Genomic DNA, 17433 nt, shown 5'->3' with positions numbered 1-17433 from the left:
TTCCCCCTAAGCTTTAATTAGGAAGTGGGATCTCTCTTCCTAGGGGTCTGTTAGAGGCCTCCTGTTAGCAATTTCTTATCACAGTATGTGCGCTTTAGTATATACCTAGAGCGGGCTTATTGCCAGCACTCTGGCAGTCATGTAGTTTTAAAGGGTTTCCATAGTGATGTAACGTAAAATGTTGGGGACTCCTACAGAATGTGCATCTCCAATATCCCACAGATGCTAATGTGCCTTGGGATGAACCGGGCACCCTGAATGGTTGGGGGGCCTCCTGGAATGTTAGGTCCCACGTGCACCGTAGGGTCTGCAGGGGCTTGGATTATGCCTCTGGGTTCCCATGGACTGGTTGGGCTATCTGTGACCTCCATGGGATTTTGTGGAAGGTTACATGGCAAAAGTAGTTCCCAGGAGCTACCTTCCTCCCCATTCTGATGGCTTTAGTGGCCATTGGAGGTGTTCCCTGAGTCATTCTAGATCCCATTTGCTGTGTCTCTGAGTCCCTATACAGGCTGTGGATGCCACCTCTCATGGTATTGGCTTTACTAATGCTTGTTAATTGCATCGCGTGCCTTGGCAAAGCCAATAGCTGTCTAAGATGGCTGTTATGCTGTTTGTGAGTTTTCCATGTTCTAGCCTTCCAACTGATAACGTGAAAAGCACTCCTCAGCATTGGCTGTGTGGTATGCTGCCTAGTCTGTTGTAGATCAGGGGCAGATTTGCTAATATTTCAGGCAACGCAGCACAGCAAGGCAGCTTGTTGTGCTGCGTTTTATGAATGGGAGACATTGGAAATGCTCCATATTTAATAAGATATGGCACACTTCTGCTACCTCCGTGTGCTGGCGCAGTGTGTTTCCTAGCACCAACGCAGGCCCCCTTGCACGATGGTGAATGGGGGCCTGCGTTATGAGAAGAATTATTTTTGTTCAGGAAGAGACATCTTCATGCGTAAAAACAATCCATAAAGGCATTTTCGTTTCTTCTATGTGTGATGCAGAATGCATTAAACATAGAAAAAGGAAGTAACGAGGAGAAATAAAAATATTTCTCCTTGTTATGTCTGGGCCTGGAAAGCATAACATTTTGACAAATTCCCAGGTTTAGAACTCTTTGTAAATCTGGGAAGGCACCAAAATCCATGGGTGGATACGTGTGAATGCTCACACTTCACCCATTGAATGCATGACTGCCACAAGGTAATGCAAGGCAGTGAAATGCACTGCCTTGCATTAATTACTAAACCTCGCAGCGTCATGCAAGGTGGCTTTGCGTGGCTTAGTAAATCCCAGTTAAGGGCTTGCGTTGCCTTCTGTCGCCTTGCGTGAATCATGGGTAATGCAAAGCCATAAAACATCTGGCCCCCAGTTGTCTGTAAGCAGCGGGACACAGAGTTGAATCCACCCATGGATCTGTTAGCATCTGCGTCCTTGTGCATTTTAGACTTTAACTCAGGAAGAGCAAACCTGGTACTGGATCCTGGTTCCTGCCAGTACACAGGTCTTAGCCCAGAGCGCTCTCTCCCAGGTGATCAAGCTTATTTGGAAAACGCCATAAGAATAGTCTTCATACAAAATACAAACATTTTAAAAAGTCTTTCATTAGCCTAGATGATGACCCTTAGCTCATTCTCAATGAATGCTCATACCATCAATGCACCATCTACCATTAAAAATACCTTCCGCCGGACCATCACAAATACATTACAATAATAACAATCTTAAAATAGTATGCTTTCTGTGTACTCTTATTACTCAGCATGCCCCTGACGTCATCAACGGGCATTATGTAGCCAGGGTGACGGCGAGCAAGCTGGGACATCAAGTGATTTGGAAGCAGATGTTGGGGAAACATGGACCTTTACCTGTAAGTGTGCCTTCTCTGGTATTCTTACTACATCATCATACTGGAAGTGATAGTCTGAGAGATTACTTTCTTTCTTTAATTGAAGTAACTATCTTTTTTTTAACAATATATTTTATTATATTTTCACGGTACATACTGGGCCGTGGCCCCATGTATACGTTTTGAAAACAATATATATCAGGAATATCATTACAAACATAAAAGTGTAACCCCTGCGTAATCTGCAGGTAAAACAACAGAAACATTGCGCAGTTAGTCTCAAGTCCCACAAGTCTATGGTAGTCTAATTGGATGAACACACAAATTGATGTTATATTGTAGACAGGGTTGTTCAGTGACCAGTAACATGAGGGGAACATGTCCTATCAGGGGTCAGGAGATGGAAGGGGGTAACTCTATGCCCCAATAACTCGCCCAGCGGGACCATATTTTCCTATACTTCTGGGGGCAGCCTTGAGCTTGGAACACTGCGATCTCAGCACCCATGCAATCATCAATAGCCTTTTTCCACCTACCAGTCATCGGTGGTGACTCACCCTTCCACAGCTGGGCAATATCGCGTTTAGCAATGGTAAGGGCCAGAAAGAGCAGCTTGTACCGGCTCCCACCTATCTCCTCAGTGCTATGCAGTAAAAGCAATTTCGGGTCAAATGGGAGATCCCACGTCAACACCTCACCCAGACAGGCCACGATCCTCCGCCAGAATGGCTGCAATGCCCCACAGCTCCAGACAGTGTGTATGAAAGTCCCTTCTTCCACCCCACATCTCAGACACATGGGGGACTGAATAGTACCCATCTTCCAAAGAAGGGATTGCATGTAATAGATGCGGTGAATATATTTAAATTGCGTGAGACGGTAGCCCGATGACACTGCTGCACCCCGAGGGCTAGCCAAGGCTTCGGTCCAGTCATCTTCGGTCATGTCAGGTATCTCCTCCAACCATGCCCTTCTGGTCTTGTGTAGAATTGTATGTATGTGCATTGTCAGTGTTTGATAAATATGACGGATCTTATAAGCTCCTAAGTCGCCCATTAACAGGCGTCCATTCAGGGGGTGACATTCTGGCAGGTTATTATTCGACTGAATTAGGGACGTGGGAGCATGCCTCTGCTGGAGATATTTATAAAATTGATTCTTATGTAAATGGAACTCTGTCTGCAGTTGTTGGAACGATTTTAAGGTTGTGCCCTGTACTACGTCGCCCAGAGTGGATATGCCCACCAGGTCCCAGCCCTGGAACCCCGCAAGGGCTGGCACTGAGCAAAGATGTGTACCGTGCCACAGCGGGGTCGTCTGCATCAGGTGGCCATGCCATCCCATCTGCTTGACCGTATTTTTCCAAAGTCGGACCACAGTGCTGCTGGTGGGGGGCAGGAAGTCCAGGTTCCGCATGCTATATAGGAGCTGGAGAAGGGGGGTGCCCTCCATTGCCATATGTTCAAGCGCAAATGCTGGATCTGTTGGTGAGTTATACCACCACTCACTTAAAAATTAACAAATGGGAGGTAGCGTAATAGGCATACACGTCCACTGCCGCAATGCCTCCGCAATACGTTGACTGAGTACACGTACTCAGTGCAACCCGGACAGCCCCATTGCCCCAAAGGAATTTGTTGTGTATGGAATTAACTTGTGCGAACCAGACCCGCAGTATAATATACGGGAAGTTCTTTAGCCTGTAAAGTATTCTGGGCAATGAAACCATTTTAAAGATCCCAGAGCACCCGTACAACGAGAGCGGAAGGAGAGACCAGATTGCCGTCTCATTTTTAAGACTAGTAATGAGCGGGTTAATGTTGTGCACCCAGGAGCTTTTTGGGCAGGGTGACATGAAGATGCCCAGATACTTAAATCCTACGGTCGCGCGAGATAACTGCATGGCCCATGTGTCACGTCTCTGACTCCCACAAACCGGAAATAGCACTGACTTGGAGGGGTTAGTATGGAGTTCAGTGGTCTGGCCGAACACCCGTAGGATCTGCAGGATACGAGGTCCTGAGAACCACGGGTCGGTCATGAAAAACAGGACATCATTCGCGTATATCGCGATGCGGTCAGATCGGGACTGAGACCATTCAAAACCTCTGAGCACCGGGTCGCTGTGCACTCATGCCGCCAAAGGTTCTACGGCAAGGGCGAACAATAATGGAGACAGGGGCAGCCCTGTCTCGTTCCACGGCAGATAGGGAAAGGGGCTGAACGATGTCCTGCAATCCTGACAGAGGCAGTTAAACCCATATAGAGCAAGCGCACGTAGGCTATAAAGCGTAAGCCGAAGTTAATAACTTCAAGGAGTTGGAAGAGATATGACCAGCTGAGGGAGTCAAATGCCTTGTCAGTATCGGCTAGTAGAATAGCCGCGGGGCGTCCCAATTCTGGGGCTCTTGCCATGGCATTATGCACTCGTCTGATGTTATGATGTGTAGAGTGGTGTGGCATGAAGCCGGACTGATCTGGATGGATCAGGTCCTGCACACAGGTCCTTAGGCGGTGAGTGAGGATTTTGCCCAAAAGTTTGGATTCAAAGTTAATAAGGGAGATAGATCGATATGACGAAAAATCGTCCGGTGGGCGACCTTGCTTCAAGAATAGGACAATCTCCACATGTCGCCAGTCTTTAGGCAGCATGCATTGGTTGAGAGCTTCATGTGGTGCTTCTAGCAGGTGTGAGCCTAATGTGTTCATGTGTGGGCCAAGGAATTCCATTGGAAATCCGTTGGGTCAAGGAGCCCGACCCGGGTGCATGGCTGCCAGTGCGTCGCTGAATTCATCCGTTGTAATGGGAGCATCTAGTTGGTCCCACAATTAATCTGTGAGCCTACGAGGGGGAATATCTCTTAACAATTCAGCTATCGAGGCCTCGGATAACTGCTCTTGGCGCTCATAAAGTAGAGAGAAATAGCACGCAAACTCTCCAGCAACTGCCTCGTGGATGAGCACAAGGCGCCGTCGATGCCACGCAGCACCGGGACACTCATGGGGGATCTCTCTACTTGGCATAGCCTATGTAGCATTTTACTAGATTTGTCCCCCCCATTGGTATATTTGGTGCTGCAATGCTAACCAGATTACCTTTGTCTCCCCAATAAGGTGTTGTTGCATGTGCTGTTGTGTCTGGAGTAGGTTGCGTTTGAGAGGCGGACTTGGGTCGGTGATAAACTGCGCTTCCAGGGCCCTCTGACGATTTTCTAATTCGGTCAATTGCGCTGATCGCTTATGTTTTTCATTGGTACGAAAACTAATATCCACCCCGCGGACGGTAGGTTTTAAGGCTTCCCATAGGATACACTTAGAAGGTGCAGAAGCCACGTTGGATTCAAGATAATCCGAGACTGCTCTAGATAGAGTCGCCTGATATTCCGGGTCCTGCAGATGCCATGGGGACATCTGCCACCTAAAGGGTGGTTTATGGAAGTGAATGCGTAGCCTACATATGACCGGAGAATGGTCCGACAGTCCTCTGGGGAGTTGGGATATATGGGACATCCGGTGGATGTAGCTGTGTGGTGTAGATATATAATCCAGCTGGGACAGAGATCCATGGACGGCAGACATATATGTGTAGCCCAATTCGGAGGGATGGTACTCATACCATATGTCCGACCATCCCAGCGTAGTGACCAAGAGGTGTAATTTGGATCTATCTGTTTGGGGTTTGTGGTAAATAATTTTCCTTTACCTGGACGTAATTTGATACAGAAACATAATTAAATAGCTCAGTAAAATGAGAGGCAGAATCCGTGGTATTAGAGGTTCGGAATGGGCTTTATTCCAATAATCGATTATAATCGGTTGCTCCAAGTTCCATCACCACGGAGGTTCAGGAAGTGAAGTACATACTTTATTGACAAGAAGTAACCTTTATAGTACATACATTACAATGAAGCGAATGCAATAGGCGTAACAATTGATAAGGAAAATGACGATTTGTCTGCGTAACCAAAAAATGGGTGTAATAAGGCGTAAAAAGGAACATAATTGGTTATGATGTCACCTATAGGTGGATCTATAAGATAATACTTGGCATAGATGCGCGCGCAGCAGTATGACGTGTGATTGACGTGCAACTAGGGGGTGAAGGGGACTTGACATTTAGCTCTACATGTGGAGACAAAAAGTCTGGGGGGTCAAGTCAACCTAATCCCAAATCATATCTAACATCCTATGTTTAAAGAACTATGTTATCCACAAAAGAAGGACTCTCGGACAGAATCTATTCTATACTGACTGTGCGTGCGTGTACAAGCGTCTAAATGTCTACACTGAAAGCGAGGGGATAGGAATATTCCATGGTAACAGGGCTATGAATTACTTGCATGAGGACAGAGAAGTCGAGCCTTTTGCTCGGTAGCTGGAAGGATGTTTACTTAAACTACTAGACAGGAATGCATCGGCTGAGGGGGAAGCAGATAACTCGAAGGCGAAATACAGTTCTTGGCAGAGAATAGGCTGATGTCAGGCTTCGTGAGCCGCGCAGAGAATGAGACAAAGTTCATGGTCACAGATGCAGGCTCGAACTGGAGTTTTCAGAGGCAGAAAGCAAGAGGAGTTTGATGACAGAATCAGGGCCTACTTGCCTGGACTGTAAAATGGCATAAGTGAACTATATAAAGCCGGTGGCCTTTCATATTTAGGAATGGAATATCCGGCCTATTCATGGCGGATCTGACAGAGGGCATGTTGACGGTGGACGCACATGTATTTGCGTCTTCATAACTGGAACTGGAGGGAACATACATGTACTTGTGTCATGCACATAGAACCGTTGGGGTCCAAGATAGGGGACATAACTGATCGGAAAAATCCATATTTCCACATTCCCTCCTTGTCCCCTACTTGCCCGTCAAGAGATATCAATCTTCATCAATCCATTGGTCTGTTAATATAACATCATTTGTTCTTCTTTCTTCTTCCGGGACGAACGAAATCTTGGTGGTGGAATACACGATGTGGTACACAGACCACAAATCGCTGGTCCACATTGCAGACATAGACAGCAACTGAATAGTATGAGAAGGCCAATACCTAGGAAGGATAAAACTCTCCATCCCCAGGCTGATATCACACTCCAAAACCAACTGGACCAAGTCCAAGTGCCTGGGTTCTGGTGTATCTGGTTTACAATCTTATGAAGGCGAGTGATGGCTTTATATACAGATGGCGAATTTTCTGGTATGAATACGCAGCAGCTTGATCCGATGACCCTACAAGCTCCGCCCCTATCAGCCAGGATGACGTCAAGGACAAGACGATTTTGAAGCACAACAATCCGCATAGCAGACTGCTCTTCCGTTAAATTGCCTAAGGCGGAAATAGTCTCATTCACTACTGCTTCAAGGGTTCTAGTTAATCTACGTATCAGTTTACTATTAGTAACAGTACCTATATAAGGAAAGATGCCTTTATTGAAATCTGTGTATTTTTCCCATGCTGTTTCAGTGTAATCGACAATTGGGAGATCTCTCCGCTCTCTGTTGTGTACTAAATGAATATTTCTGTAATAATCAGGAGGAGCTAGGAAGACAGGTGGCAAAAGGAATGCAATGTAGCAGGTACCATCCCAGTCTAGAGGTAGACGCATATATGCAGTCTGACCACATATAAAGTAGGAGTGGCGATAAGCTCTAAATGAAGATTTGCCTCGATCACTGAATTCTACTATAGTAGTGCATTTACTATGGCCCATATGTACGGAACCAACCTTTCTTACGCATAATTCACCCTTCGCTGGGAATACTGACATGGTGGGCAAGACTAGTTCAACTTCGGATACGACATTCAGAATCATGAGATTAGGTGTAAAATTACCTAATCCATATACTTCATTTTCTAGATCAGTTCCTGTTCTCTTGGGGCGACCCTCCTTGTCAGGGTAGCAGACCTTGAGTAAAACTAGGTTCAGATTTCCCCATACCCAATGATCTTGGTAAACTGCTGTGTCTGAGTCTATGGAATTGATTAAACTAAACCATGCTCCACAGGATCCATTATGTGTAAACGGATGTGGAAAGAAAGGCAGGACTCCTTCATAATTCTGATAGGGAGGGAGTCGGCCACACACCCAACAGTTAGTGGCATTACTAGTCTGATGGGAATGATGTAACATACTAATGAAAGTGTTATTGCGCAGCGCAAGTCTATAAGACAATTCATGCGGAGGTAAGTCACTAAAAGAATGTTCAGCAGTAATATTATAAATATGTCTAGAAATAGGGTAATATATGTGCAACAATATGCTTGCAGTAATTATTAAAAGACTCAAGAAAAACAAGAACAAAACCTCTGCCACTTACGATAGGACCTCTGACCCGAACTACAGATTTATTGCTTACTAAATCATGTCCAGAAAACTTGCTAGGAATAAAAACATTGAAAGCTCTAGGAGCCATTATATGTTGTTCTCCGGAAGGAGTAAGGTTGTTTTTACGTGATTTTAAAGGTCACTATGTGTCTAGAGACATGGATCCCCGACTGCAGACTTTACCTACACGTCTATGGGCACAAGGCCCTACTGATGTTGGTTGCATGAATATTACACCATATAGAGTCACATTAAAGGCAGGAGTGGTGCTACCACGAATGCGACAATACAAGTTACCACCAGATGCTGTAGTGGCTTTACTACAAATCATTGACGAGCTTATTGCCCAAGGAGTAGTTGTAGAAACAGACTCCAATGTATGTAATTCACCGATAATTCCGATTCTTAAACGAACAGATCCTAAGGCCCCGCCAGTATATCGATTGGTTATTGATCTGCGCGAGTTAAACAAATGCATTGTGCCACAATTTCCTGTGGTCCCAGATATCTCGTCATTACTGACAGCTATTGATTCCGAAGCAACATTCTTTGCTGTAATTGATCTCAAGAATGCCTTTTTCAGCGTCCCAATAGATCCGGAAAGCCAATATTTGTTCGGATTTAGTTTAAATGGACGAAGCTTTAAATTCTCACGCGCACCTCAAGGATTTACAGAAAGCCCCAGCATCTATAGCCAAGCACTGAAACGAGAACTCGATAGTATCCACATGCCAGTTAACACTGCTCTGCTTCAATACGTCGATGATCTGCTGATCACCGCGAGAAGCGAACCGGAATGTGAAAAAGCATCACTGACAGTTTTACAATTTCTAGCCGAAAAGGGACACAAGGTGTCCCCTTCTAAGCTGCAATTCTGTGTCCAGCGAGTTGTTTATCTTGGACACTCGCTGTCCAAGGAGGGAAGGCAGCTTACACCCGACCGCATTCAGTTAATAGCTAACATGCCAATACCCAAGACACAAAAGGAGGTACGGGCTTTCATAGGCCTCACTTCATATTGTAGGCAGTGGATCCCTCAGTATGCATTTCTAGCAAAACCACTCATTCAGTTGACAACACAGGAGGCAGCCACATCGACTGTTCTCCCTTGGACTCAAGAGCATACACAAGCTTTTGAAAGCCTAAAGAAAGCTTTATGTCAAGCACCTGTTTTAGCAACACCATGTTACAGAAAACAGTTTACACTTTTTGTTACAGAACGCGAAGGTACTGCCTTGTCAGTACTCACACAGGAACAAGCAGGAGCACACAAACCATGTGCTTATTTTTCTAGTACATTAGATCCAGTAGCTCAGGCTTTGCCTGCATGCCTGAAATCAGTAGCAGCGACAGCTTTAGCAATCAGACAAAGCGATGCCATAGTGTTAGGACATCCATTGACAGTTCAAGTACCACACACAGTAGAGGTCCTTGTAAATAGAACGCAAACACAACACTTGACTATAGCGCGAGAGAGTTTTTCACAAACACGAAATCACCCGGAACTACGTCATGGGGTTTCACCTCAGTGTTGTCGGGAAATGCTGCAGCAACCTGTGAACAAGAGAATAGGCTGATGTCAGGCTTCGTGAGCCGCGCAGAGAATGAGACAAAGTTCATGGTCACAGATGCAGGCTCGAACTGGAGTTTTCAGAGGCAGAAAGCAAGAGGAGTTTGATGACAGAATCAGGGCCTACTTGCCTGGACTGTAAAATGGCATAAGTGAACTATATAAAGCCGGTGGCCTTTCATATTTAGGAATGGAATATCCGGCCTATTCATGGCGGATCTGACAGAGGGCATGTTGACGGTGGACGCACATGTATTTGCGTCTTCATAACTGGAACTGGAGGGAACATACATGTACTTGTGTCATGCACATAGAACCGTTGGGGTCCAAGATAGGGGACATAACTGATCGGAAAAATCCATATTTCCACAGGTTCTTGCCCGGACCGCACCTTTTGTCGATTGGTGACATAGTGTCATTCCAGTCTCCCCCTAGGAGTGTCAAGCCCTCTGGGAATTCTCCCCATAGTCAAGATAACTTTTCTACAAATGTGGTACCCAGTGGAGGAGGGGCATATATGCTGCCAAGGTTGATGTGTTACCCATGGAGTGTACCCGATAGAAGGACATATCGTCCTCCAGGATCTAGCCAATGCCTGGTGTGGACAAATGGGATACGGCGGTGTATAAGAATGGCGGTCTCACGTGATCCCCTGTTAAACCCCGCATGATATGTTGTGTGATATCCAATCCTGGAAAGGCAGGGAGCCTTGGTACCCAATTCGTGGGTCTCTTGCAAAAAAAGGATGTCGGCCTCATATCACTTAGCTTGATGAAGACTAGCGCCCCTCTTAATTTTATTAAGCAGCCCCCTAACATTCCATGATACTATGGTCAAGTCCCCGGGCGGGGGAACGCATGCCTGTGTGGTCATCTACCTTCTGTGTATGTGAGCTTTGGGACTGAAATGGTTGAATCAAGACTGAACCTCTGAGCACATGCAAAAACTAAAACTATACTAACATAAAGCCATGGGAAACCCCCAAACCCCCACCCCCCGATACTGCCATAAACACGGAGCATCTGTCGTGGCAAAGGAAACCCTAAGTCCCCAACGGCCTACAGCACCTCCTGCAATGATTCCCGAACCACCCATAGAACAATAACATAAGGTGAAAATGTCCGAAGCAGAATGAACTTATGGCTGGACGTCCACGCCAGCTAGGAGTTCAGTACTGAGCAGGATACATATTACCAATAAATGATCGACAGTCTTGAACCAAAGTCTGGGAGACAAAGTCTACTGTTTAGGTTAGGATGCTTCTTCTGGGCTGGAGCAGCGCCGCTCAGAGCCAGATCTGTGCCTTCTTTTAGATTTATTCCTCTTCGGTCTGTTCCGTTGCGAGCTCTGGGATGAGTCCGATTCCAGCGGTGGCGGAGTATGGGACCTCAGACATGTTCGCTCATCTGTCCAAGCGAAGATGGCCTCCGGTGAATCGAAAAAAATGGGATTTAGAGTTGTAAATAACACGCATGCGGGCCGGGTATAAAAGCATGTAATGCATGTTGAGGTCCCATAACCTGCGCTTCGCCGCCATAAAAGATTGACGCTGCTGTTGTACTAGGAGAGTATAGTCCGGGAATATCATTATAGGCCGTGAATCAAACAGGAGTTTGTTTTTGCGCGATCGGGCAAATTGCAAAATGGAGTCCCGATCAGCATAATTCAAGAATTATTGGCCTCAGGCTTTCTCCTGGGGGTGGCTTCTTTGTCAATGCATGGTGCGCCCTCTCCACCACAAAGCATGTGGACAGTTTATCCACTGGCAGGAGACCTCTTAGCCATTGGGTGAGGAAGTGTTTCATGGATAAGCCTTCGCAGCCCCCCAGGAAAACAATGAAGTGCAGGTTATTGCGCCTTGCGGGGCCTTCCGCGTCTTCCACTCTAGATACTAGCTCCTGTGTCACTACCCTGAGTTTGTTAACTTTCTTCTGCAGGGTAGTTACATTATCTTCAACTATTGAAACACGTGTCTCTGCCTCGGTAATGCGATCCACAGCCTTCCGGTGGTCTTGTCGCAAAAAAAAAAAAACCACTGCCCCAATCTTGGCGTCGAGCGTATTTCTTGCCTCGGTGATGGCCGTCAGGAGTGCCGCATTGTCAGGCATCATGCCACCATGTCTCCTCCTGCGGCACCACCCGGGGTCGTGGCATAATGGTCAAGGGTGCTCCGTTTAATACCCGGGTTGTTTGGCCTACCCTTACCCATGGCGATGGGTGGACAGGTGACAGAACTGGTGACCCCAAGGATCATAAAGCGAGGGGGCGCTTCCTTCGTCTTTCCCCCTAATGCAGGCCCCGGAACACTGCCGTCTACTCAACCTCGATATCACTCAGGGATTGCGCTGCAGGCTGGGCCTCACGGAATCCGGCACTTCCTGGACCGCAAGCCGAACCGGGCCAAACCCAGCCTCCTCTGCAGCCCTCCTCTGCAGCCCCTGATGGCCGCGCAGGATTACACGTCGCACCCTCAAGCTCGCCCGCCGGCAGCGGCCCACCGATGTGTCTACCCCAACCAGTTGTGCAGGGAGACACAGGTCCAGCAGGGAGGCATCCCCATCCAAAGGAGTCCTTCAGGATGCGCCCGCAGCCAGGTAGGCCCTTCCCGGTCACAGGCTCACACTCCTCCCGGGCCGCAACCGAGACCCAGAGTCTGCCCAGGCTGTCCCGGGATGGCGGACGCCCCCTCCCTACCTCCGATGCCGCCATCTGGTCTTTCCGGCCCATCAGTCCGCTCACAGGATCCAAGATGTGGGTGTCGGGCAGACTCCGGCCTCCGATCGGGCCAGGCCCACACCACGCTGCAGACGGTGTTGGATCGCGGCATACCAGCCAGTCATTGCCGCCCTTCGCCTCCGCGTCTGCAGAGTTCTGTTTCTTTCCCCCTCCGGGTTATCAGGCTAATCATCGGCTCGTCCGACACTCTCCGCTGAACAGGATTATGTTGGATTTTAAAGCTTTTATGGCGTGGACGTGCAGAGCTCTATTAAATTGCGTCTGCCATGTTGGCTGTGAAAGCCACGCCCCCTTTTTGTATTTTTAATGTTTTATAGATTGCATACTCCACTGGGTTTCACAGCGCTGAACACCAATGGCACAAGCATCCTATATATATATATGCCCAGACGTGGGTCCCTTGCTCACTTTGCCACTAGATTCAAGCTAGCCTGGCTGATGATGGCTGATGCTTGTGTCCGGTCCAGGGAAGACATGGCTTGGCAGTTCAGGTTGGACTGTTCCCATGAGGCACAGGGTCAGACTGATTTGCATATGGCCATGTCTGAACTGGGGTGTCGGAGTGAGCTAAAGATTGATGATGGATTAAACCCAGATCAGTTGACTGGGGGTGAGTGCTTGCAATGTTCAACACTCCGTCCATCATCCCCGGTGGTTTTGCTTTGCTCGCCCTAAGTTGGAAGGGTATGCCCAGACGTGGGTCCCTTGCTCACTTTGCCACTGGATTCAAACTAGCCTGGCTGATGATGGCTGAATAGCCAGAAACCGGTCCCAGGATGCTTGTTTCCGGTCCAGGGAAGACATGGCTTGGCAGTTCGGGCTGGACTGTTCCCATGAGGCACAGGGTCAGACTGATTTGCATATGGCCATGTCTGAACTGGGGTGGTGGAGTGAGCTAAAGAATGATGATGGAGTAAACCCAGATCAGTTGACTGGGGGTGAGTGTTTGCAATGTTCAACACTCCGTCCATCATCCCCTTTGGTTTTACAGATAAATACAGACAGAAAACATTTACTTTCTTGTCTGTATTTATTTTTTAATGTGGATAAAAACAGAAATTGGGTTGCTTTTTGAGTAATTCTGAATACTGTCTGCCGTGACTGCCAGGCCAATTGCTGTGTGGCTTGATAGGTAACGAGGCTAAACAAGAAAGGAATTTTAGTAAAGAGGCTTTAACAGCAATAGATATGCACAAAGTTGCTACTAAAATATGCATATTTTCTTATCAGTGCATTGATTTATCTTCTGTGGGGGTTAACAACATTGAAGCATAGTAGGCATTCAGCATGAGTGCATATTTACCGGTTAAATAAATGTGGAAATATACTAATTTCAGCTTTATTTTTCCACAAAACCCAAAATAAATATGGATAAATACAGATAAAATTAGCAAAAAATAAATATGGAGAAATGCTGACGGAAATGTCAAAAAAATAAATACCATAAACCCGGGAGCTCTAATTGTAATGTAAAACCCTATTTAATGGTAAAGTCGGATTTTAAATCACAATTCAGAAAATGCCACTTTTAGAAAGTTGGAAGTTGGTGCCTGCAACCTGTATCCTGGGTCACATGACTAGGTGTAGCTGGCAGTTGGCCTTTGTATATTTCTCCCAGACAGTTAGACAAATGGAGAATAGGTGTAGACATGAGGGGCCATCTCTGACTTGATAGGTGGGATTAGCTGTCGCCTACAACACTTGTACATCACAAAGGCTCTGCCACAGGACACTCAAAAGGGTTTCACTCTAGTCATTTGTAGCCCCAGACAATCTGGGGCCAGGACACGAAGGTAGGAAATTCCAAACACCTCTCGGGGTGGAAACCTCCAGAACCTTCTCCTACTTCAAAGATGGCACCAGGTATAAATATCGAACCCTCAGACCCAACTCTCAATTACACCTCTGGACCTGGGGAAGACTCAGCAGGACCGCTGTGCTGCTTTGCTAAAAGAAGGACTACTACTCTGCGGCCCGGTTACTCTGCCGCCTGCTGTCTGAGTGAGAAGGACTGGACCTGCATCTTGAACCATGAACACCAGAGTGACTCCAAGGGCTAGTAGACTAGCCTTCTGATCAGAGCCTCAGGGACAGAAAAGGCTCCAACCACCCTGAACCCAGCAGTGCCACCCCAGTCCTGGACCCTTGGAAGTGGTCCTGAAGATGCTCTGCCAGCCCAGTTGTGGATATTTGGGCAGAACCGATGCAGCATGATGCATCTCCTTGCAGCTCCTCATCCGAACCGCCATTGTGCGATGCAGCCCCAATAATGGACATCACATTGCAGCTCACAGCTCCTCAGTACCACTGCTTTGCCCTGTATTCTTGATGCAGGACTTCACATCGGAAGCCCCCTTGCGATGGCATCCTCGATGACAATGCAGGATATTGCGGGGCGTGATGAGGAGGAGCAGGACCTATGTGTGAGTCCTGAGATGCAGCACACAGGAAAGGGGGATTGGAAATTCCTCCTAGAGCAGAAAGAAGTATGTCCTTCCAAGGTCTGTTCCCAGAGGAACTGGTGGACAGAAAGGATGACCGGGAGTTTAGGTTGCAGATGGCGAAGCTTAAGATGAAGAAAAAGAAACTGGCCATGGAGACAGAGACGAGATGAATGACTCATGAAAGGAGCCTCAGAGAGCTGGACATAAGCTAGGCAAGTAGTGTCCAGCAACAATGGTGGCAGCATACCTGCATTGTCTGAGGGGGACAGGAAAATCCACATAGCTAAAGATCTGGTGCCCAGATATGTGGTAGGGGATGCCATTGATTCTGGAAACACAACAGTGGGGAAGGATACCTTACTTACACTGAGGTGGGGGGCCAGATGAGACACACCCATGAACACCATTCTTGTCACCAAGTTTGGGTTCACCCCAGAAAAAAATACCACATTAGTTCAGGGATAGCCAGAAGTTGCACTACCAGTTTTGGTTGGATTTCCCAAATAACGCCAGCAAGGCACTGCAAGGATGGGTGTGGAGCAGAAAAGTTGATGATTTTACAGAGTTGGTTGATACTGAGAAACCACATGTTCAATATCTGTTTTACAGAGCTGCACTAGCACCTGATTAATAATAAGCTCACTGATCCCAGGGGACTTGCTAAGGAGGCAGACCTCAGCACCAGATTGTCCAAAAAGATATTTGGGGGATCACCAGAAGGGTTATCAGAACTGCCACTAGAAGAAAGAGTGCGTAGAAAAACGTAAAGATAAGCAGTTCTCTAAAGGCCCCCAAAATAATTCCCACAGGACAGCAGTAACCAGCCCAAGTCTGAGCCAAACAGATAGCGGTTTTATGACAAACACACATGCCTGAGGAAGCTGCCCCTGCACCTACCGGGAGGACAATGCCACCCTGGTAGACCTGCCTGATAAATTGTTCAAGGCAGAGAGAGTGTCCTACTCTAGAGGGCTTTAGACAGCAAGCTGAGGCCCAGGCATTTGGTGATAACTCTGGAGATCACCTTATCAATGGGAGAATAACCTCCTATACAGTGAGAGCCTAAGGTTACAGGACTTGAGACAGACTGTGTGCTGGTGGTCCCTCAGTGTTGCAGGGCCTTTCTACTGGGGCTGGCACATGATACACTCCTGTCAGGACAAGACATTTGACTGGCTTGTCTCCCACTTCTATTGATCCCAGAAGTAGACACGCCCTACCTTCCAGGCCAACGGGAAAGCAGAAAAAAAGTTGAAAGCTATCATTTGCCTGGCATTGGCATTGACAATATTGTCCCTTGGACCCCAAGACAGCCTTAGGCAACAGGTTTATCCTGGTCTTGGTGGATGACGCCACCTGGTACCCAGACGCCATCCCTCTGATGTCGGTTACTACACCTGCAGTGGCTAGGGCCCTGATGGGGATTTTTACCTGAGTGGGGCTCCCCAAAGAAGTAGTGTCTGACAGAGGCACCGACTTTATGTCAACCTACATGAAGTCCATGTGTGATGAGTATGGGGTAACCTACAAGTCATCCACACCCTATGATCCCCAAGCAAACGAGCTTGGTGAGAGTTTCAACAAGATCCTAAAGAGCATGTTAAAGGGCCTGCGTGAGCCCATGAGGCAGAGATGGAATGTCCTCTTGCCATGCCTGCTATTCACCTACAGGGAAGTACCACAGAAGGGGTTGGGTTTAGCCAATTTGAGCTCCTCTGGGGACACCATGTTTGGGGACCTCTCAGCCATGTGAGAGAGGGATGGGGGTTTCCAAGCTACCTGGAAACCCCCTGAGGATGTAATCAGCTCTTCATAGCTAGCAACGCTCCTGGAAGAAAGCTAAGGAAAATCTTGAGGCCTGTCAAGTAACAATGAGACTCTGGTATGTTCAGAAGGCCACTCTTCTAGAGTTTCAGCCTGGCCAGAAAGTGCGGGTCATGTAGCCCGTAGAGCCCTGAGATCTTCAAGACCATTGATAAGGCCCATTGAGGTGTAGGGTCGGAAGAGGGAGACCAACTAGCTGGTAGATCTCAGGACCCATAGAAACCCCTTAAGGGTGCTCCACATAAACTACCTCAAACCACACTTTGAGAGGTTTTAAGTCACCATGCTCTTGGTGACAGATGACAGTGTGGAAGAGGAGAAGTAATCTCTCCCTGACATCCTGTCTACCCAGGAACACGATGGATCTGTAGATGGTGTTAACCTCTCCCCTACACTGACTCTAGAGCAGCATAGTGACTGTCACCAGTTACTGGGGCAGTTTCTTCTCTGAGCATGCATGTTAAAAACAAAATGTGCAAGTTGTCAGCCAAGAAAAAAGCCAGTATCGAAGAGCAGGTAAATGAGCTCTCCCACACTCCTGGTCCAGCACCGTTGTGCTGGTACCCAAGGCTGCCCCACAGGGCACCACCCTAGAACTCAGATCCTGTATGGACTACAGGGGACTCAATTCAGTCACTAAGACTGACACTCATCCCATCTCCAGAGCAGATGAGCTAATTGACAGACTG

The sequence above is a fragment of the Triturus cristatus genome, chromosome 3_2, assembly GCF_964204655.1.
Source record: "Triturus cristatus chromosome 3_2, aTriCri1.1, whole genome shotgun sequence".
In the NCBI taxonomy this organism is placed as follows: Eukaryota; Metazoa; Chordata; class Amphibia; order Caudata; family Salamandridae; genus Triturus; species Triturus cristatus.
Note: the sequence above shows the minus strand (reverse complement) of the source record.